At 38.2% G+C, this 23,054-nt stretch overlaps 1 protein-coding gene across 4 annotated transcripts in view; it reads left to right on the forward strand.

Annotated features, from left to right (window-relative positions):
- LOC131066365 (uncharacterized) overlaps positions 1–23,054 on the forward strand; it is a 74,855-nt gene that overhangs the window by 14,372 nt on the left and 37,429 nt on the right. The gene's annotated exons all lie outside the window — the stretch shown is intronic.

Below are 23,054 nucleotides of genomic sequence, written 5' to 3' on the forward strand. Positions count from 1 at the left end.
AAAAAATCTTCCACAAGATTTTTACACAAGAGCTCAAAGAGAAACGAATAAAGTAGAATTATGATAGCTAACTTGATTTAACAAAAACAGTACATACAAGCCATTGTATATATAGACAAAGGGTGAAAGCTAAAAATATAAAGCGAAACCAGTTTAGTAGAATTGCAGTCAACTTGATTCACCAAAAAAAGTGCATACAAGATCCTTGTTTATATAGCCAATAGAAAGTGGTAGGTGAAGGTACATGGGAACATTAATAATAGGATGCAGCTAAACATGTGCATAAAATGGCATGGAATAATCATATGGCTATTTGCCACTTTTATGGAATAAAAGACTTATTACTCACATTACCTTGTGAAACTAACTAGACCTAGTGTGAGCATGAACAAATACAACTAGCTTATTATGACAACAAGGCTTGATCAGGTACCCATGTACAAAGTGGTCAATGAAAGAAGGGGGATACAATGTATTTAATATATTAAAGATATTAAATTTCCACAGTCCATGTTAATGCATCTGAAGCTTCTGGATTTGACTGTGTCGACATTTTTTCCATTAACATTTCAAATCATACTCTATGATCCACCATCAGGATAGAAAGAGCTAGAGAAGAGAATGAATCGCCCAAGGGCAACTTCCTCACCACACGAATTGATTGATTCCAAACATGTTGAATTGTAGCTAAAGGTTTAGTGGAAATATCAGCAACAAGTGTTGTTGCTTCTTTGGAAAGATGAATGGATGCACCAAATGGTTGCAAACTGATGAAGATGGACAAGGACAAAATGCTGAAGAAGGTCCACCTATATCAAACAACATTCCTGCCATTGGAAAACTTATTCAAAGAGGTGCATGTTGGAAGTCTTCCCACTCTAAGAAAGATATGAGGGAAGAACAAGAAAGTACTTAGTATTGGCTCAGTGTTCTTTGAATGTGGTGATGAAGAGATTTTGGCATCAAGTTGTGAAAGAGTTGCCTTAAAGGAAAAACCAGTAAAAGGAGATAGATCATCCAAACAAGGAATGCCCGCTACATTAGGATGGTTATAAACTAATATCCTCGAAATATCTTATAGAGGCTGAAACACAAGATGGATGAACCAAGGTCCTCCAAGAAGTAAGAACAATTATCAATATGAGATTCCACAAAGAGGTGAGCAATATTGCACAAAAATGAACCCCAAAGAGGTGGCTCTTTGATGAAGGAATGATCTAGTGAACAAACAATGTCAAAAGATGTATTACAAGTTGACAAGGTTGATGAAGTTATTTGCGAATCCTCAAGTTTTTTATCATTATCATCAGAATCATAAGCATCATCAGATTTAAGTTTGTCATACATGGAGATAGCAGTTGCATACTTGGTTCAGGAAAGCCATTTAAATTCACCCAGCTTTCTTCCTATCAAAATAGACACGAGATCGCAAGTATGATTCTTCATCAGTGGAGAATACTTCATTGCAATGCATCGGCAGTGGAGAATACTTCTTTGCTGCATCATTAAAACTCTGTCGATCATTGAACGGTGCATTATTTAGAAGAATGACTTCAACTGTCTGAGAAAGAGTATGGCGATCGTGTGTGTGATTGTATGCACTAAAATGGGTGTACACAACTTCTTGGATATGAGCCAGAGTAAGCCACAAATGTAATTGATTAGAGACTCAACAGGCCTTTGAGGGACTCAAAAAAGAAGCACCCATAAAGAACTCCGAATCAGATGTCATGATGGCCAAGGAGTTTGGTTGGCAATGTTTGAGATTGGTTTGACAAAGTGTGTAGCAACAGGGAAGTGGTTTGACAGACTGAACAAAAAGTCGCAAGGCTGCTAGAGATGTTGCAAAAGTTGAAATGTTGTTGGCAACATTGACTTGTTTTAACAAGATGATAGAATGTGATTTTAGCAAGCAAGTCTAGTTAGTTGCCAATATTGATATGTTGCAATTCTGTTTTATGAATGTTTGAAAGTTGTAAGTTTGAACAAAAAGTTGTAAGGCTGCTTGAATGTTGCAAAATAATAAGTTGGACAAGTTTGGAAGGTTTGGCAAAGGTTGAAATATTGCTGTGCAAGAAGGTCTTATTGTAGTGTTGACTTGTTTTAACAAGTTGGCAAAATGTGATTATACCAAGCAACTCTAGTTGGTTGCCAATTTTGAAATGTTGCAATTTTTTTATGAATATTTGAGAGTTGCATGTTTGCAAAATGGTTAAGATGTTGCAAATGTTGCAATTTTTTTATGAATATTTGAGAGTTGTATGTTTGCAAAATGGTTAAGATGTTGCAAATGTTGCAATTTTTTTGATGGGATGCTGAGGTTTGTGGTTGGGACAACACTTTTTATCATAGGGATGTTCAATGGAGAGATATGAGGATGAGATCATGAAATATCTTCCTCAATCCTTCTATAAATGGACAAACAACTTGAAGAATCCTCAACCAAAAGAAAGTACCTTCATTGGGTAGACTCATGATTTGGGAAAACCAGAAATTCCTTAGAGCTGCCCTTGAATGGATTTCTAGGGAGTACGAGAATAATAGAACTTATATAGAGAGCCACTCTATAAGCAAGAATATGTTGATTCTGCTCATGCACATGGCTTTAAGTGGATGTAAGAGGGCTAGATCCAAGAGAGGAATAAAAAATATTCTTTTGGCAAATCCATGGTTCGATGATGAGTGCAAGATAGCAAAAAGAAACCTGCATGAGTGTGGAATGGACAAAAAAAGTAAGAAAGAGAATAAAAACTTGTTATGGTGTAAAATAGAAAAGTATGTGAACACATGAAAAATAAGATAGATCATCCAAACAAGGAATGCCCACTACATTAGGAGGGTTATCAATTAATATCCTCGAAATATCTTATAGAGGCTGAAAACACAAGATGGACGAATCTTCAATAATGTATTTCAAGAGGTGCATCTTCAATAATGTCTTTCAAGAGTGGACAACTAGTGTTGTTATCCCTCTATACAAAAGTGGTGATACCAATAATTGATGAGCACACATTTATATTGGGAGGGGGGTGAATTGGAATAAGACAAGCTTTTTACTTTTTCAAACTAACAATCACAAAAACATCATTGCACAACATCGACAATTAAGAACACAAGAGGAACACATGATAAATGTGGAAACCCTTACGGGAGAAAACTACGGTGTAATATTGCTTACATAAAACGTTTCTTGCAATCTTCATAGGCACCAACCCACTAGAGACACCAATTGCCACTAATAAGATTTCTAAAACCAACCTATGGAGACACCATTCCCCACAACTGAGCACCAACTCAGCAAGAGTTACCAATCTCTTTTGCTTGGAGGCACCAAAATCTCCAAATTGAGGCACTAACCTCAATCACAACAAAGTCGTTGTCTTGCTCAAAAACTGCTCTAACAAGTCTGCTCAAATCTTCCTTGAAATCTGATATAAATCACCTTGAAAGGTCTTCTCTAATTCTGCCTTTTTGCTTGTAAATCTGTTATTACTTATATCATCCTCCAACAACCTGCTCACAACACTTCTACAACTTCTTCTCACAACTCTTCTATGACTTGTGCTCATAAATCTACTCTGGAATCTCCTCGAAAGGTCTGTTACAAGTCTGCTATATATCCTCCATAAGTCTGCTCTTACCTTCACTGTTTTGTCATATTTTCTGCTTCACAAATCTACTATATTCTTCATATTCTTTGCTTGCAAATCCTTCAAATATTTGCTCACATCTCTTTACACATCTATTACCTTATCAAATCTGTTTCTACACTTGTGAATGATTTTCAATTGTATCCCATGATTGTTGACTCCCATCTCACCTTTATATCATCTCATATGCCTCTTCATAAAAAGAGGTGACTCTCCAAAGAGGCTGGCCCAACATAATTTTAGTTTATTTACTTTTATTTTTAATTCTTCATTTCCGAAGGGGGTGAACATAACAAGGTGGTAAGCCTGATTTAACAATTTATTTTCATTTTTTAATCTTTAAGTTGGGCGCTAAACTATTAGAATGTTTAATTCTATGTTAGTCACCTATTTTTAGTTCCTTGGTTAATTGTCATTTACTTTTTTTATGTAATTAGCTTTTAAGCTTAATTTAGCTTTCACGCTTAATTTAGCGTTTAGCTCTTTAGTCTTTTACTTTAACGTTATGTTCTAATTATAGAACATCGTCTTGTAACCTCTATATATACGTGTGTATATTGTTCAATGTAATTATCCGATTATTGAATCATTCATTCAATTTATTTTTCATGGTATCAGAGCATGGAAATTAAAAATTTCGAAAGTTTTGTTATGAAAATTTTTCGAAGTTTTTATTGAAGAGAATTTTTTTTAAATTGAAAAAGAGCAGGTTCTTTTTTTCTTCCCGGGCGGATTTTTTTTTGGGCAAGTTGAAAATTTTCGTAGGGTTTTTGCAATTTTCGACTAAGGTTTTGACCCTTCAGTTCAAGTCAAAAATTTATTTTGGTTGCAGATTCTTGGTGGGTTTTTTGAGACCTCAACTGGGTCGTCGTCAGATTTTTTGGGTGCCTTGATTTTTGAGCCGTTGGATCTGCATTTTGTTTTCAGATTCTTGGTGGGTTTTTCGAGAGCTTTTTTGGGTTGGTTTCAGATTTTTCTGGGTGCCTTGTTTTCCATGCTCGAATTTTGTGCCAACGAATTTGCCTTGGAATTTAAAAGCAGTTCGCAATTTTTGCTAATTCTGTGGATGTCGGGAATTTTGCTATCTTCTATGCACCGTTTATGCTGTTTTAAGTTTGCAGAAAATTTTAATTTTTGGGGTTCTTCCAAACCTCGAAATTTGTGCCTTGGAATTCGTGCCAAAATTTTCCTATAGGGTTTCAGTTTTTTCAGTAGCTGCTTCTATTCTGATTTTTTTGAAAAATCAGATTCTCATGTCTCTTGCTTTCACTCAGTTGACCTCGATCAACCTTGATTTCCGTGATGGCATCATTAACCAACATCATGTTGGAACACAGTCAGAAGTTCAACGGCTGCAACTACAACACCTGGAAACAGCGTATGCTTACCATCTTTGAGTATCGCTGCCTTGATCAACCTGTTTTGGGCAAGGAATCTCGTCCTACAATAGCAGGTGATGATCAAGACAAACATGATGTGAAGAATCGAGAGGTTGTCATGCTTATCAAACTCTTTGTCACAGATGATCAACTCCCACAGGTGCCTTAAGGTAAAACAACAAAAGAGATCTGGGATCTTTTGAAGGATCTTCATGAAACGTCCGTCAAGAGCCAAGCTTTCTTTCTGAATAATATGCTGTTTTCTATCATGATGGATGAGAAGTCATCTATCCAGGCACATCTTACGAAGATCAAGGACATCTGTGATCAGTTGGAACTTGGAAGCTATAGGCCGAACCATAGTGGAAGAGGATATGGTAGTGATCACGCTGAAAAGCCTTCCCAGATGCTACGAGCATTTCATTGATACACTCAATATCTCTTCTACTAGTGTTGATTTGAAGTTTCCTGATCTTTGCAACAAGCTGCTACAGCAGGATCGATGGAAGCAATATTTTGGAAGTAGCGCTAGTTCATCCACCGAACAGGCTTTCACAGCCTCAGCTTCGCATAAGTTCAAGGGTAAAGCTCCGTCCTTCCAGCAGAAAGGACAAGGTCAAGGTCAACCTCAACAGTCTTCCAAAAAGAAGAGCTTATAGTGTTCCTACTGTCATATATATGGCCGTTTGGTGAAAGATTGCTGGAAATTGATAGCATCCCAACAATCCAAACAGGGAGGGTCCAAGCAGAAAGCCAATTCTGCCACGCATCCTGATCAAAAGGAATTTGCATTCTGTGCGTTCATGGCCCAAACCTCCCTTGATGATGTTCAATCATCAGCCTGGTACATTGACTCTGGAGCCTCTCGGCATTTCACACATCGTCGGGATTAGTTTACAGAGTACATGCCTTTCACTGATTCAATAATCTTAGGTGGAGGCAAAGAATGTACTGTTGTCGGCAAGGGCAACGTTCAGATTTCATCTGGTGGGAGGGATTTAATATTCCTCAATGTATACTTTGTACCTGGTATGAAGCTCAATCTATTCTCAGTCAGTCAGATTATGCAGCATTCACCACAAATGGATGTCGTCTTCGGGCTGCACAAGTGCAGCATTGTTGACAGGGAGACTCGCACTACGGTTGCAGTTGGTATTGAGGATCATGGTCTTTATAGACTTGTTGATTCTACTGGTTCTCAGGAGCTCGCCATGGTAGCTAGGAGTACTTCCATCAACACTCTTTGGCTTCAGCGATATGGGCATCTCAATGTCCATTATCTCTCTCAGTTGGTTCGAGAAGATCTAGTCGTAGGATTACCTTAGATTCAAACTCAGAATCATGGAGTTTGCGGAGCGTGTCAAGTTGGAAAGCAGCATAGAACTCCGTTTTCAGATGGAGACGCTTGGAGAGCATCCAAGGTCTTGTAGCTCGTTCATGCGGACATCTATGGTCCCATGAACACTCCATCAGTCACTCGATGCAGGTATTTTCTATTATTTGTTGATGATTACAGCAGACGCATGTGGGTTTATTTTCTTAAGCATAAATCAGAGGTGTTCACCATGTTTCAGACGTTTAAGGCCTTAGTGGAAAAAGAGTCTAGCTGTCAGATAGTCACTCTTCGGTTCGACAATGGAGGGGAATTTTGTTCTATAGAGTTCACCAACTTTTGTGCATCACATGGCATTAAGCATCAGCTTATCACACCTTACACTTCACAGCAGAATGGTGTTGTTGAGCGCAGGAACCGTACAGTCACTGAGATGGCTCGGTCTATGTTGGAGCATAGAAATGTTCCAAAACACTTTTGGGCGGAAGCGGCCTTCACTACAGTCTACCTTCTAAACCGGTCTCCCACAAAGGCCGTTAGGAAGATCACTCCAGAGGAAGCTTGGTCTGGCAAGAAGCCCATAATTAGTCATTTGAAAGTTTTTGGCTCTACAACTTATGTTTGGATTCCAGATGCCAAGCGCACCAAACTGGATCCAAAGAGTTAGAAATTGATGTTCACTGGCTACAGTGACAACCACAAGGCATATCGGCTGATTGATATAGACACTAATCACCTCATATTCAGTCGAGATGTAGTATTTGATGAAGAAAGAGGGCCTTTTCAGCCTTCCTCTCCTGATTTGAGCACTGAGGATCAGCCTCCAAAGGCTCTAAGTATGGGTGTTCGTCTTCCCTTAGCTCCACCTGATGGGAGGGATTTAGTTGACTCTGAAGTTCCGGGGTCTCCCAGGCATGACATTGCACTCCCTGACTTTCCTCAGGATCTTCTAGATCCACATCCAAAGGAGCTTGCTCCAAATATTCCAGGTAATCTTCATCCTACAACAGATGTTGGTACTTCTACTCTCTGGCCTAAGTGGTGGGCCAAGACCATTGGTGATCTTCGTGGTGATGAGCTCATTGAGGGTAGATCAGTTAGAGGTAAGAGCAAGCAACACACAGTTAATTTTTCTCTTATGGCCAAATAATCACAGTATTTATGAGCCTCAAACATATACAGAGGCTAAAGGTGTATCTGAATGGGAAAAGGCTATGGCAGCTGAGCAACATAGTCTTCTGAAAAACAACACCTGGGTATTGTCCGATCTTCAAGAAAGAAGCCCATTCGCTGCAAATGGGTGTTTGAAGTCAAGTATAAAGCTGATAGAAGCCTTGATAAGTACAAGGCTTGGTTGGTGGCAAAAGGGTTTTCACAAAAGGAGGGCATCAACTATGAGGAGACATTTGCTCCCACAGCCAAGATGAGTACCATTAGGCTTGTCCTCGCTCTCTCAGCTCAATTTGGATGGAAAGTCCATCAAATGGACGTCAAGAGTGCCTTTCTCAATGGTGATTTGTAGGAAGAAGTCTACATGACGCAACCTCTAGGTTTTAAGGTTGCCGTTAAGGAACACCAGGTATGTAGACTAGTCAAAGCACTCTATGGCCTCAAACAGGCTCCTCGTGCATGGTACATCAAAATTGATAAGTACTTGATTGATCAAGGCTTTCAGAGGAGTCCTTCAGATCCCAATTTGTATGTCAAACATACCAGTGATGATATTCTATTTCTAATAGTCTATGTTGATGATCTCATCATTACTGGCAATGCAACACATCTGATCATGCAGGTCAAACAAAATTTGTGTTAGCGTTTTGATATGACAGATTTGGGACTTATCCATTATTGTCTCGGTGTACATTCCTATAGAAGATTAGACTGTAGATATCCTCACCAAGTCCTTGAGCCCGACAAAGTTTCTCAAATTTATAGGGCAGCTTGGTGTGATAGATAGCATGAACATTAAGGGAGGGTATTAGAATATTTAATTCTATGTTAGTCACCTATTTTTAGTTCCTTGGTTAATGGTCATTTACTTTTTTTATGTAATTAGTTTTTAAGCTCAATTTAGCTTTCACGTTTAATTTAGCGTTTAGCTCTTTAGTCTTTTACTTTAACATTATGTTCTAATTATAGAACATGGTTTTGTAACCTCTATATATATGTGTGTATATCGTTCAATGTAATTATCTGTAAAGGACACCCTAGAATGCCCAAAAACTAAACCAACTGTTGATAGGAATTTAGTCAAACAGTTTGCATCCCACTCCTTATTTCTCCGTTTAATGTTTAAATCCCCTTATAGCTTCGGAAATGAAATGTTTGTTTGTTTTTAAGTCTTTGCACAGATTTGAAATCACATAACATGAACTAGAAGGAAATTACAATAATATGCAACATGAAGATTGAACTACTGCTGATATGATATTATTTCCAGAATTATTAAAATCAAATACATAGAAGATTTTTCAACTCACTAAATACTCCAGCATTTTTGACATAATATTCCAGCAATGACTTCCCATCTTGCTGCTACAGTAACATGAATAGTGTGGTGCTATAGTAACGTGAATAGTGCCGCGCTACAGTAGCGTGAATAGTGCCGCGCTACAGTAGCGTGAATAGTGCTGCGCTATAGTGCTGCTACAGTATTAATTAGTCTTCAATCAGTCCAATATCTTCATAAAATCATCCCTTCAGAATGGCATAAGCATTGGTCAAGAAGTGGAGAAGGTATGAGCAAAACACCAAATCTGCCTGTAGCTTGAGATGCACCCAATCTGCCTGTTAATGAAGCTGATAGCAATGGATTCCAAAGGCCAAATCCCAAGGGAATGACGTCTAGAATGTCACAAGAGAGGATAGACGTCCTCTAATGCCAAGAACGGATCTGCAACTCACATATCAATTTCTTCTCATATTCAACATGCTGAATGAAGCCACAAAAGCTTCCTTTTATTCTTTCTCCAAGGGTTGACCCAACTCACATGAGCAATGTGGGATAAAAGATGTGCAATATAAAACATATTAAAATATTCACTTATGTCTCCCTTGGGTGCCCCTTTGATTTGCACACATCCCCATAAAATAAATATTAAAGTAACACTTTAATATTTTACAATTAAATTAAATGTTACTTTAATAACACTTCAGGCATTAAAATATATTAGCAATCGTACTCTGAATAGCGTGAGTGATAGCTCGTCGGAAAGCTCTCGCCGAGGAGTATCGAATCCAATCACCAAAACTAGCCTCCGCTGTGTCTTGCTGACTTACTAAAAATAGTAAGTATGCCTGAAACTAAGTAAATCAACTCCGTTTTGACCCAAACTGGAAATGACTAGGCCAAAACACTCCAGGATCCCCTTAAACCCTTCGTTAGCCCTTGGGACCATGTAGAGATAGGTTAACACACATACACTTGGTCAACTGCTAAAGTGGGGACATTACACAATCCGATTTATTTTTCATAAACATGAAGGGGGGCACTTCCTCCAATGTAGGTGACTTCACAAAGAGGTCAGCCAGCATTGAACTTCAAATGATTGTCTCTTGGATGCTAGGCAAAGATGAAGGTTGGCCCATTGTGGCTACTTCAGTGACTAGGACTTTCCAAGTTTTCTTCAGCATATTCATGGATGCATGATCAACATTTATCAGCAACCTTTTTTGATTCCAAACAATTTTCTGTTCATAACCCCAGTTCTTGTCCATTCCATATTTCATTTGATTTCGTCCACACCAACTACACACAACTTTGGCATCAATGACAATTAATCCAAACAATAATCCATCAAATTACCGCACTATTATGTTTAATCCCCTCCTTGGAAAACTTTTTGGAAGCATAGTTGAATGCAAGATTAGTAGTGGGCAAAAAAAGAAGGAAAAAGAGCTAAAGGATAGCTTGGCTTTAGACCGAAACATTCCACTATTGATTGGGGTGGTACTCGTAGGTTCTTGATTGAAAAATTATGTAACACCCAAGGTGGTGAGGCTTTTTGTTGCTTTGTAGACTTTAAAAAAGCCTTCAACATGGTACCCCATGACAAGCTGTGCGTAGTGTAGACCCCTGATTTTTTTCTTTTTTGAAAGTTTTGCCAAATGAGTGGAACATAAACCATGCAGCAGCGATCTCCTTGCTAATTATTTTCAGTTGTTGATTCCTTAATTTTAGTGTACCAAACAGTCCACAGAAGTACAATATTTCAATTTATCAAAGAACCACAAGGAAATATAAGTCATAAATGACTGAAAATTTACCTTATTCATTTCTACTGCTGTTCATAATTTCTTGGAAGAAAACATGAGTTTGCATCTGTTAATTTTAGCACTTTCAGATTAGATGATACTCAGAAAATCAGAATTTGTTTCCAACTAGGTTAATTTGATTTATTGGTTTTCAGATTTAAGCATGATAAGAAATGAATGCAAAAGAGACAAGACAAAGTTACCCTGGGAAAACCTCCTAGGAGGAAAAACCCAGCCAGAAAAGATCCTCAGATCTGATTATGGTTTTAGATTCAATAGACAATTACACACTTATCTGGAGTATAGAAGTTGCAGTCACAAGGAAGATGGTATGAAGGACTACACAGCTAGTTTGTTGACGGTGATCATGTTTTACAGTCCTTCTAACTTGTCTTGATGTGTATGCATCTTTCAACTAGTTGCAGTCCTTTGCTTGAGCCTTCAATGGAGATTCATGGAATTCGTAATCACCAATTAGATCTGCTGTTCATTTAGTTCGCTGTGATCACTAATTGGATCTGCTGTTCATTCATGGAGTTCGCTGTGATCACTAATTGGATCTGTACATATATGGAATTCGCTGTGATCACCACTTAGATCTGCACATACATGTAGTTTGCTGTGACCTACTGCTTGTAAAGGAGTTCGCTGCACAAGGAGGATATATTTCGCATTTACTTGCAGACTACATTAATGATAGTGTGAGAGATAAATGTCTTATTTACAAGAGAGCAAACACTCCTAAACAAGTCGGCTTGATCCCTTTTAATTTCATTAATTTATTTAATTCCTTTTTGTGTGTAGAGGATAGGGTCGGCCCTATCAAGGTATAGCGTGGGTTTATTTAATTCCTTTTGAGAGTGTAGCGTGGGGACTTTTGGAGAGGCCGAAGGATATAGGGCCTGGTCCTATATATTGAAGAAGGGGTTGGCCCCCTTAGGTGGATTCCAATGTTGCCCAAGGCAATTGGAATCCGCCAGGCCCTAATTATAAACAACAGCATCAACATTGACATGAAGGCATCGAACATACAGATTAAGAACTTGAGTACCTTAAAGAGTTGAACTCTTGATGACAAGCAGGGCTGTTGAACAAGAATTCAGTCACATGACAGCAGCTACAGTAGGTAATCTCTGTTCATAAAAAATGACACTTTCCAACCCCAGGTCTGCTTCTTGCCTAAAAGATAACTCCTTGACTTGCTCCAACAAATTCAATCAACCTTCAGTACTCTCAAGAGAGTAAAAATCAGAAATATGAATGTATTATCAAACATAAGATTGCTGCAGCAGGTGACCAAGAATAGAGATGAATGAGGTCCAAACAGCTCTGAATTGATTGTAGACTGATCCAAAGGCCTAAATGCCACCAAAATGGTCAGAATTTGGCCCAAAACTCAAACAACCATTTCCAAATGTGAGGTATAAAAGGGAGAAGGGAACTCATTTGAAGGGGGGATAATTTGGGAATCAGAAGTGCAGATCTGATTGTGAAAGGTTGTGTCCCTTTCAAAGGGCAGAAATAATGAAGAGTTGCACTCTTTTAAAGGGCGCTAATGGTGAAAGGGTGTGTCTCTTGCCAAAGGGCATACATGATGAAGAGGTGTAACCTCTCCTTCACATTGAGAGAAATAAAGGAAAGGAATCAAAGCATCCAGTCACATCACTATGGATTAAATAAGATCAGAACTGTTATTAAGTTACAGGCAGTAACATCCTTGTTCTTGGTGGTTGAAGCAATCACCAGTGAGGAGGGACCTCGAGGAGATCAGTCCAAACCGGTCAGCAAGAGTAAACACAACGGAAACACACAGATATGATGGAGGCAATGCAGAATATATAGCTTTATTGCATGAAATTCGATTACATTCAACCGGCAACAACCGGGTTACAACATACCGTCACACAGGCCTGGTAGAATAGGTCACACCGGGACCGTGAATCGAAAATATCTATCTTCTAGGCACAGTCTAGCTATCTGATACTTCTTAATTCTCTGATTGATTCCATTCTAAAGCATGATTACAAATATATATATCGATCCAAAGGATCCAGTCGGCCCGAAAGGGATCAGAACCCGAAGGACAAGACCTAACATGCAAAATGAACAAGGTCAGCCTCCGCCAAGAGATTCCTCGAAAAAAATCCAAAGGGTGAAACGTAGAAGGTCGGCCACATGCCAAGAATCATCGAGATCAACATCCAAGGCTCCGCAAGCTTCAGAATGGGTTCCGGTAGATCACCAGAATAGGTCTCAGGCAAGAAAGGAAAACTGAAACTGCAAACAGTAGAATCCAAGAAAGATGATCAAGTCTTCAAGTAGAATCCAACTCCACAGGATCCGGTGAGCCAAAACCGGGACACACAGAAAGGAAAACTGAAACTGCAAACAGAAAACAAAACAGAAAAGAAAATGTTTTTGGTTGATGCAAGATTGTTGTGAACCGGGGATGCTCCTGCATTAGTGGTATGCATGGGGATTCGCTTAATATGTCTGTTTAATATATGAAGTCTGATAACGTTCCTATGCAGAATTTAGTAGTAATATTAATATAGACTACAATATGTATGACAGTCATACATAATTTCATATATATTCATAATACATGAGAAATTATTATACTCATAGCTCAGTTACTTAATCATTTCTATTTCCCCCCACAAGGAGAGGCAGAGTAAATCCATCCCAAATTATGAGCCCCAAGGCTAGTTTGGACGGATGTTCTTGAAACCTGGGCCCAATTATGGAGGTGGTGTCAGTGTGCCCTAGACAAGTAAATTCTCATGTAGGGTTGATGATTAAGAAGTAAGAATTAGGGCTTGAATATAGCCACTATCAATTGTACTATGAATAAATATGGCCATCTAGTTTAATAAATTAATTTAAGGCATGATAGTATTAAGTAATGGATGATTGATTATTGGGAGATTGGCAGCGTCCTAGTAGGGGACATTACAAATGTAGAAGTAGATATGGAGGTATGGGATGTAGTTGAGATTCTAGATGGAAAATGATGCACACACCTTTACATGTAGCAGCATATTATTTGGATCGTAAGCTATTTCAAGTCGATATACAAAGCAATTGTGAAATTATGACAAGGCTTTTGGAAGCCATTGATAGCTTTGAACCAAATCTAGCAGTCGCAGCTCTAATCAAAGGCCACTTTTAATAATACAAAGCAGCATTAGGGATGTTTGGAATGCTAGTAGCTAAATATGACATGACTTGAGTTGATGTACTTGGATATAGATGGTGGATGAGCTATGGAGCACACATTTTTGAACTACAACAATTTGCTATTCGAATATTGAGTCAGGGAGCAAGTTAATCAGCTTGTGAGCGGAACTAGAGCTGCTTTGACCATCTTCATTTCAAAAAGAGGGACAAGTTGTCTAGAATGTTGGGAGACTTTATCTACATTCATAGCAATTTAAATTGTTTATGAACAAGTCAACAAAAGACTCCATATCTTCTTCATAACAACAAGAAATTGCAAAAGACATAGAAGTGTCAGTTGAAGTTGTGCTTGATTTTTTTGATGGTGAATTGAATAGTGCATCTAATAATGATGATGTTACATATTCTCAACCACATGCTCTTGATAACTTGGAGCTTTTTTGAAGTTTTAGAGTCTTGACTCTTGATTATCCCATTTTTTATTGTGTTATGCTTTAACTTTGATAGTTTTATCATGGTTTATAAATGTGGCAATTTTTTATAAAGACACAAATCCTATTTATGTTTAACTATTTTAATAATTTTGTGGATATATTACTTATATTTTCAGAAATATCAAATTTATATGAGGTGAGTTCAATCACCTTTTTTTTTCTTTTTCGTTTTTTTCCCTGGCCAAATTTCATCTGAATTTTGTTGTTGCCACACACGAACATGAAGTTGAACCTTGTGACATAGCTAACACTTACTCACATTTATATCTATCGTTATTTATGTTTGCTCACCTTTTTTTGTGCCAAGTATTTAGTTACATTTCATAATCTAGGGTCTATTTACCCCTGACTTATCTTTTTTTATGACTAGTACATTTGAGTCCCATTAACCTAGTTTAGTCATTTGCATTTGGGTAGGTGTTGCACTTTTTTTGTGTTCACAGGTATTGTATAGCTTGGCATGTGAATGCCTGTGCAAAAATAATAGATAAAAAAACTAAACATATAAATAATAGACAAAGTAAATGGCCTCATGTTTCTGTTAGGGGTTTTACTCACAGGGCTGTCTCATTCCCATTATGCTTGTTCACTTTCTCTTGTACATTGTATTTAGATATTATTCATAACCTAGGGTCCTTTTACCCAATAATTTCTCTCATAACTTTACGTTTTTCTGAGGATCACTATGCTATTTATTCTAACTAAGTTACTGGTACAAATAAGAGGAGTGCCTTTCTTTTTAACTTCCATTACAGTAGGGCTTGGGGGCATCTGTACAAAAAGAAAAAGAAAAAATATACACAATATACAAAATTGATTATAACATGAATGGTAGAAACAAAATTAATTATATCATAAGTAATTGATAAGTAGCCGTCAAATGATAAATCAACATGGATTATAATATAGTTCAAAATATGATAATACTCAATGATCAAAATACATATTATGTAGAAAAACTCAAAATAAATTTTCATTTTTCTTAAAATAAGATAATTTTGTCATTGGTCATACTACATAGTACATAGGGAAAGTCAAAGTAAAATATCATATTTCTCTTAATTGAGAGGATGAAAATCAGAATCAGGCTGATTAGAATCAGCAGTAGTAACAGTGGCATTGCCATCCCCACTAGCTTGGCGATGTGGCTCTTACTTAACATACAGAAGCAACCAAGGCAGAATGCACTGGGGCTAGATCTAAATGCATCATTGTCCTATGCTTCCAGTCAGGCTACTTGTGTCATAGAAGGGACAAGTTAGAATGCACATACATCAGTTCCTCTGCCATTTTCATTTCCAGTTGGTTTTCCTAAAGTGATTGAAGAAAAGAATGTAGTCTGTTTCCACTCATCTGAAGAGGAGCTTGTAATCCTCGGAGGCAATGATTGTACAATATATTTTTAGTTATGAAATTGTGTAAACATAAAAAACAATTAAATTGGTTATTAATTTCATTTTTTAAAGATGATTCCAGTTCTCAGTTCTGAGTAATTTATAAAAGTGAAAAGTTAAAAAACAGAGTTAAAAGACATACTTGGGATAAAACTTTGATTTTCAACATGCTGTTTTTAAGCATTGTTTGGTAGAAACAAACACCTTGAATATGTCTTGGGTTCATCTCAAGTTTGGCATTGTTGAACCCACTACATATCTATGTAGGGCCACACACCATGGTTGAAACTAGGATGTACCTGGCCGATTGATAGAACCTGAATCATAAGGTAAAGGTACTGTTGTGACGTAATCACACATCGCCCCATTGCAAATGGGGACCCCCACTTTTCGCTTTTTTAGAGTTGTTTTAGGTTTAGTTGACCTAGCTTGGCAGCAGTTTCTTAGTTTATAGCCTTTGCGTATGAGAAGGTTTGGTTTTAGTTCAGAATCCGTGGTAGTGTGTTAGGATTGAGCTTGAGGACAAATTGCTAGAGGTTGTAAGAAATTGTCAAATGTTGTCATGTTGCAAAGTTGTTAGGAAAGATGTCAAGGTGAGCAAAACTTCCTAGTTTCCTCCTAGGGGTAGTTTTTCCACCCTTTGAAGAAAGATTTCCTCCTAGGGGTTGTTTTTCCACCCTCTGGAGAATGGTTGAAACCAATTGTTGAATGATGAAGTTTGTTTCAAGGTAGTGCAAAATTGGAAATTTCCTTGTGGAGGTCGATTTTCCACTCCTAAGGAAAATTTACAAGTAAAGGTGAAGAGGAAGAGTGGAATTTCCTTGTCGACCATGAATTTTTTACCCTTTGACAAGTTAGAAATCAAAACTTCCTTGTACCCATCGAATTTCCACTCTTGGAGTTTGAATGTTAAATGAAAAATGAAAGAGAAGTGGGATCTTCCTTGTTTGGGTTGTTTTTCCACCCTTTGAAATTGAATGAAAAATCAAGTATAATTGAAGGAAAAGAATTGAAAATTGGAAATTTCTTTGTGGAGGTCAATTTTCCACTCTAAGGGAAAAATTACAAGGCAAAATAAGGTGAAAGAGTGAAATTTCCTTCTAGACCGCAAAATTCCACCCTTTGTTTGAAAATGAAATTTCCTTGTGTGGTTTGATTTTCCACTCTTAAGCAAATTGATGAACAATGCAAGTAAAATGGAACTAAGAAGGATGAAAGACAAGGAAATTAAATTCTTCTTTCTATGTAGCGATTTTACACCCTTCCTTGTAGTGGGCAAATTTCCACCCTTGTGCATATCGAATCCTTGTGCATATCGAATTTCTACCCTTGTAGTGGGTGAATTTCCACCCTTACTTGTAGTGGTCGAATTTCCACCCTTCCTTGTGCATATCGAATTTCCCACTTTTTTGAGTTTGAATTTCAATGAAGTTATTGGTAAATTGTGAAATAAAAGAAGGATAGGTCAGCTTGTTCGGAGGAAATTCAAATTTCAAGTTGCAAATATTTATACAAGTCGGCCTTGATAGGGATTGTAATTTCAAATGTGGTGAGGCCTATTTAAGAAAACTCATTTTCAGCACCAAATTCGAATTTAGGGCAGAGCTAAGAGGGCAGGTCCTAATTCGCATAGGCAGAGAGGATAATAATTAATTGATGCATTTTTTAAATGTGTTTTGATAGCTGCGCCCAATTTTATATTTATATCCCCTCTTAACAATGCCAAAGGGTGCATCTAGGGCCATCCGACCTAAGGAAGAACAATTAAATTTTTTCTAAATTGCTGATAAAGGATAAAATTCATAGTCTGACCCAGCCAACCTGATTTGAAGACTAAAACCCTTTAATAGACCTAGGCGACCTTGCTGAAGGATATATCTCTTAAAGGGGATGCGTACAAAAGATGAAATTAAAACTTGTTACTAATTCAGAGCGAATTTAAGGTGCAGAACTGGGCATGACAATTTGAAACTTAATTTGTATCAATTGCCCTTCAGCTACGAACAAAACCTGTCAATAAGATATAGTGTGAATTTGAAAAGAATGTTTTGATATGAAATCCAATTCATTTTGACATCATTACAACTTTCTTAATTCCAATCCATTTTCCTTTAAGGTTTTGATATAAGGAAGGAGGGCTTAAAGGTTGAAACATATCAAGATAGAGAATATCACATCATCAAGGTGGCAAATCAAAGATGAACATTCAAGGGGGACTTGAGGACTCACCAATGCAAAATCCAAGATCAGTATCAAGATAATGTTCACATTTCAGCAAGAATTCAAGAGAGGGGCAGACCTAGATGTAGGGTGCGAACCTAACTGAGGATGGTTTGCAATCAGCAAGTGCACTAATGCAGAACTGAGCCTTATATGCGTTCAGGTAAAGGAGTTTAATTTAAAACAAAATCAGATCAAAGGAGATAAAAAAATTAAACCTGAGAACATCAGAAATTAGTCACAACATATATGTGATCAGACCTTAAAATATGAAAACTCAGGTCTAAGCACATGAAACTCAGACTTGAAGAGAATTGATCAGACCTTAAAACTTGAAATCAGACTTAGACATAAGGATCAGGCATGGAGCAAGGGTAACACAATCAAGCATTCAAAGGCTAGCAATGAAATGCATGGAGCAAGGAACAAAGGGAAATCACACTTACACATGCAAGGAAGAAGCGATGCTGTTCTACACTTTATAGACATCAGGGTACTCAAGACATGGCTATTGAGAAGGCATAAGGAAGGTCATTTGATACCAACGGTTTCAAGATATTCAAAAACTTTCGTTGCATCATGGCAACATGAAGAGGAAGAGACCCCAAGGCATACAAGATAGACACTAATACATCAGGGTGAGAGAGAGCAAGTCAACAGCAACATCAAGGTACGCGAGGATTCTAGGCAAGGGATGATGCATAGAGGGAGGTACTTCAAGGCATAGAATGTGAATACAAGGAGGCGCGAAGAGGAACATCTCCACACCAAGGTTCAAGTATTCAAGAGAGTTATACATTCAAGAGGATGTAAAAAGAAACAACAATCTTGAATTTCTTTCAGAAATCCAAGAATCAAAATTAGTGTAACAAGGTGAATCAAGCTATTTAAGTCAAGCATGTACATCACTAGATCCACATCAAACATAATCAAGGTGGAATGCATCACAAGGAGGAATGATTCTCGAATCTGAAGGTGAAAAGGTGAACGTGATCAAGGAATGAAGATAGTTTCAAAAGAGTTAAGCAAATTTAGAAGGTTTGCTTGATCACCCAAGATGATACAATTTGTGAATATGCCCCATCTACATCACACCGGGCTTGGAAATGTTGAGTATCAAGAGATATTACTCAACCTCAAATGCTTTGTGATGAGGTATTAGGTCTACATGGTGTGCATATGCTGAGCTGGCATCTTATTCATCAACAAACCATTCAAGTTCTTCTAAGTCAACATGTCCAGATATAATGAACCCAACTCATCCAAAGGTGGAGCAAGTGACACATGGCACTTCATCGAATATTAATTTATGTACCTATTGACGTGTATTTTGTACACCATCATACACAGAATAAAATACCAATAGGCATCTTATCCTCTCTTGAGAAAATAGTCTCTAACTGCTGAAGATTCACATAAAGGATCAGTTAGGTAGACTCCAAGGTTCTTTTAGTAGGGTCTCTACGTGTGGACAAGCTTCCAGCGGTATGATGTGATTTGCTGTTTCCTCCAAGGGGCCTTACGTATTCCGAAAGTTCAAGATTTGCTAAACTAAGAAACTTTTCAAAAATAACAAAAGAGTAGGGTTTGAAAGAGGTCTAATCTAGTCTAACCCTATGAATGACTTAGTATGGACAAGACTTGGCGAGATTCAACCAACTTCAATTTTGCCATAAGATAACAACTCAATTGAAATTAGTGCGATCTTCTAAGGTAATAAAATGATATTCAATGCATCAAAGAACATGGACACTACCACGAAGGTACATATCCAAGATACAATAATGATTGAAGATTAAGGGGTTCAAGGTATTCTCCAGTCGACCACGCAAGGCGTTCCTACAATCAGCAAGAAGCTAGTGGTTTGGATTACGAATCCTACCAAAAATCAAGTCTCACACTATGTCTTTCAAATTAACAAGCTACTTTGATTGAGCATGATTCAAGTAAATCAAACAACCATGAAGATAACTTAAGAAAGTTGCAACGAAACACCATAACTTCAATATTTCATTGATTTCCAAATCATCATGTACAACAATTTGCTTGAATTTCTCTCTTCAAAACTCAATCTTGCTACAAAATAAAATTGCTTCTAACTCTAATCTCTCTTCTCTATTACATCAACTATTGACTATTACACTATTCACTATTACCAAATGAAATGAAAAATGGGGGTATAAATAGCATCCCCAATTACAATGAAAGGTCCAGATTGAAAGTAGATCAATGGACAAGATCATGACACCTAAACCCTAATTAGGGTTTGTTACAAATGGCCTCCTTTTTACTGAACAATATTAAATGCATAGCCAAATATTAAATTTTGGCACAAAAACCTAGGAGACATAAACCAATGAGAAATAAGATGTCATGTCATCTGTAACAACCTTTCATCTAGAATCTTATTCCCTTTCCAATTCTCTTTCTTAGCATATGCAATGAATCTTGAAACGATTCCTTCGATTTCTGCAATTGGAATCTCGGGAAGATTCTTCATACTCTCCTCTAAGTGGATGACCTGATCGAATGCATCTAGAAGCGCTGCGTCCCATGAAGGTTCAAGTTCCTTCGTCTTTTCAATCAGGAGCATGGTGGCAAACATCTGATCATACTGCTCATCTGTAACATTTGTGTCCTTGCAAAAGATGATCTTGATTCTATCCTCTAGTTCCTGCATATCCACATCTGTCTCAACCTCGATCCTTCTGTCAAGAATGGTACGAAGTACCTCAAATACTCTGTCCTGGATCGGATTGATCACCTCCTCAACTTGGCCACATCTAGTACTGATGTCTTCAAAGAAAACATTCTTCATATGGAGTAAGGTTGACCAATGAAACAAACTGTGAGATTCTCCCTCCAAGATCTTCTCCTGCGCTAAAATCTTCCTTGATGTGTGTGTAATAACTTTCAAGACAGGAATGATAACATCCTTGGTATGGGCGAATGCAGCTACTGTTATCATCAAATTGTGGATCATCTCAAGAACCTGGATAGCTTGATGAATAATCTTCATCATCCTTGTAACAAACTCTATGGCCACTGTATGAGATCTATCCATCCAATTACTTGTACGTTGGACCATGTTCCTGAATCTTTCTGCTTCATTGATTGATTGAAGCGGCAATGCTTGCACTGGTGATCTAACTGGATCCTGACGTCCCAAAGGTTCATTGATGTGACTGAAATATGTCCTCCATGCACCTCTCTCTCTCTCAAGCTTTCTATTCTTCTCCATTTCTTCTCTAAGCTTGTCTTTCAATGCCTCAAATGAATCGGTAGCATCATCTAAAGTCTGCTCTGCTGTGGATGGTCCTAACTCAAAAGTCTGTATATCATATTCTTCTGCCAGGATCTCACCTTCATATTTGTCTGCTGCCGGTGTAGCTATCTGCAATTTCCTGGATCCAGTCTCATCTCGAATCATCTTGGACATCTTGGTAGCCTTCTTCTTTTCTGTTACTTCATGTGAGCGTCCAACAAGGCTCTCTAAATCAATTGCATTGTCCTCGTCCTCTACTACGATCACCTTGGTTAATCTTTCCTTCAACCAATCTGGGATAATCGATCTGGTTTCTTGAACTTGAATCTCTTTATGCACTATTTCTTCTTGTCTGGGAGGAGATGTCATTTCATTGTCTTCTTTGTCTTCATCTAACTCATAGTCTTGGAGAGATCCATCTGGTGAACCATGCTGTGCCTGCCCTTCCTCCTGCCTATCGTTCTGTACCATCGACTCCATGGACTCTTCTACTTGAACTGTTCTTTTCTCAGGTCTAGAAGAAGTACCGGATGATCGATCTCTGTTAGCCTCTTGTTTCTTCTTGGAAGATTCTCTCTTGCTAGGTCTCTCTTTCCTTTTCGAACCTCTTGAATGGAGATTGCCCTCACTGGCACATCGAAGGTTACCTTCACCTGAATTCCTAGGATTAGGATTGCCTTCGCTCACACTAGCTCCACCTTCGGCTGGTTTTTCTTCCAAAGTGAAAGACATAGCTATGCCTTGTTCTCTCAACTTCTGATGCTGAACGTCTACCCATCTGCGAGTACAAGACAAGACTGGTGCCATCAAAGCATCTAAATCCACGACCTCGGGCTCATTCCAATCCAACCTTATTGATTTGCTTTCTCGATCATAGGAAGACTGGATATGTCTGCCACTGTCCTGAGCTTGGTCGGCCACTCTATAAATCCTGCATTTCCTGATGAAATCCAAAGGCAATCTAGAATGCATTTTTCGTTTCACTTCAAGATCATCTAAGAGATTCATCATAAAATCTTCAATCTGGTACTCATGTCTAAACTTCCTGCCGACTGTCTCCTCTAAATGTCCATGTGGATCAAAGCTTTCTCTCAAAGCAAAAGATGAAAAAGAATACAAGGCTAACTCCTTCTCTGCGTCATCCATAGCTAAAGCATTAGGACATACCTCAACTGAATTACCCAAGATGATAGGTACTGGAACTCCATTCTGATGTCTGTGTCTGAATGCCTTCACATACGCTGCCAACTGTCTTGTTACTTCAAGTAACACAATTCTGTTTGTCGGATATCTCGGCAACATGTATGGAGGTAAAGGACATCCATGCACTCTAATATAAGTGAACTTGGGAAACTGAATGAACCAAGCACCGTACCTCTTTATGAATTCCTGGGCATCCTGAGATAACCTGTTGTGAATTCCACCTTGCAACGTCCTTGTGATGTTCATTGTGAAAGTATCATTAACCAACTTGTAGTTGCTCCCTGGCGGATGATGCAAGTAGGCATAGGAATCACAAGCTCTGACCTCGCCGGGTCCCCTTCCAATCACTCCTCTGTGAGGTAGTCCTGCGTATTCAACACTCCTGATCAAGGCATAGATGACATATGAACTCATGTGGAAGGACTTAGTAGCCTTGAGTCTCCTCAACTGTATGTCTAAGCAATGGCTAATCATCCTAGCCCAATGTATCGTACCTTTTCCCTAAACAATCACCTGGATGAAGTAAAACATCCACTTCTCAAAATAGAAAGCATGAGGGGCCCCTGTAACTCGGTTGAGCATGGTAATTAAATCTCTGTACTCCTCCTGGAAATCAATCCTGTGCGGTGTGTTCGGGACCTTGCTCAGACGGGGACGGCTTTTGAGTAGCCACTTCTTATTG

This window comes from Cryptomeria japonica, chromosome 3, assembly GCF_030272615.1.
Source record: "Cryptomeria japonica chromosome 3, Sugi_1.0, whole genome shotgun sequence".
NCBI classification, from domain to species: domain Eukaryota; kingdom Viridiplantae; phylum Streptophyta; class Pinopsida; order Cupressales; family Cupressaceae; genus Cryptomeria; species Cryptomeria japonica.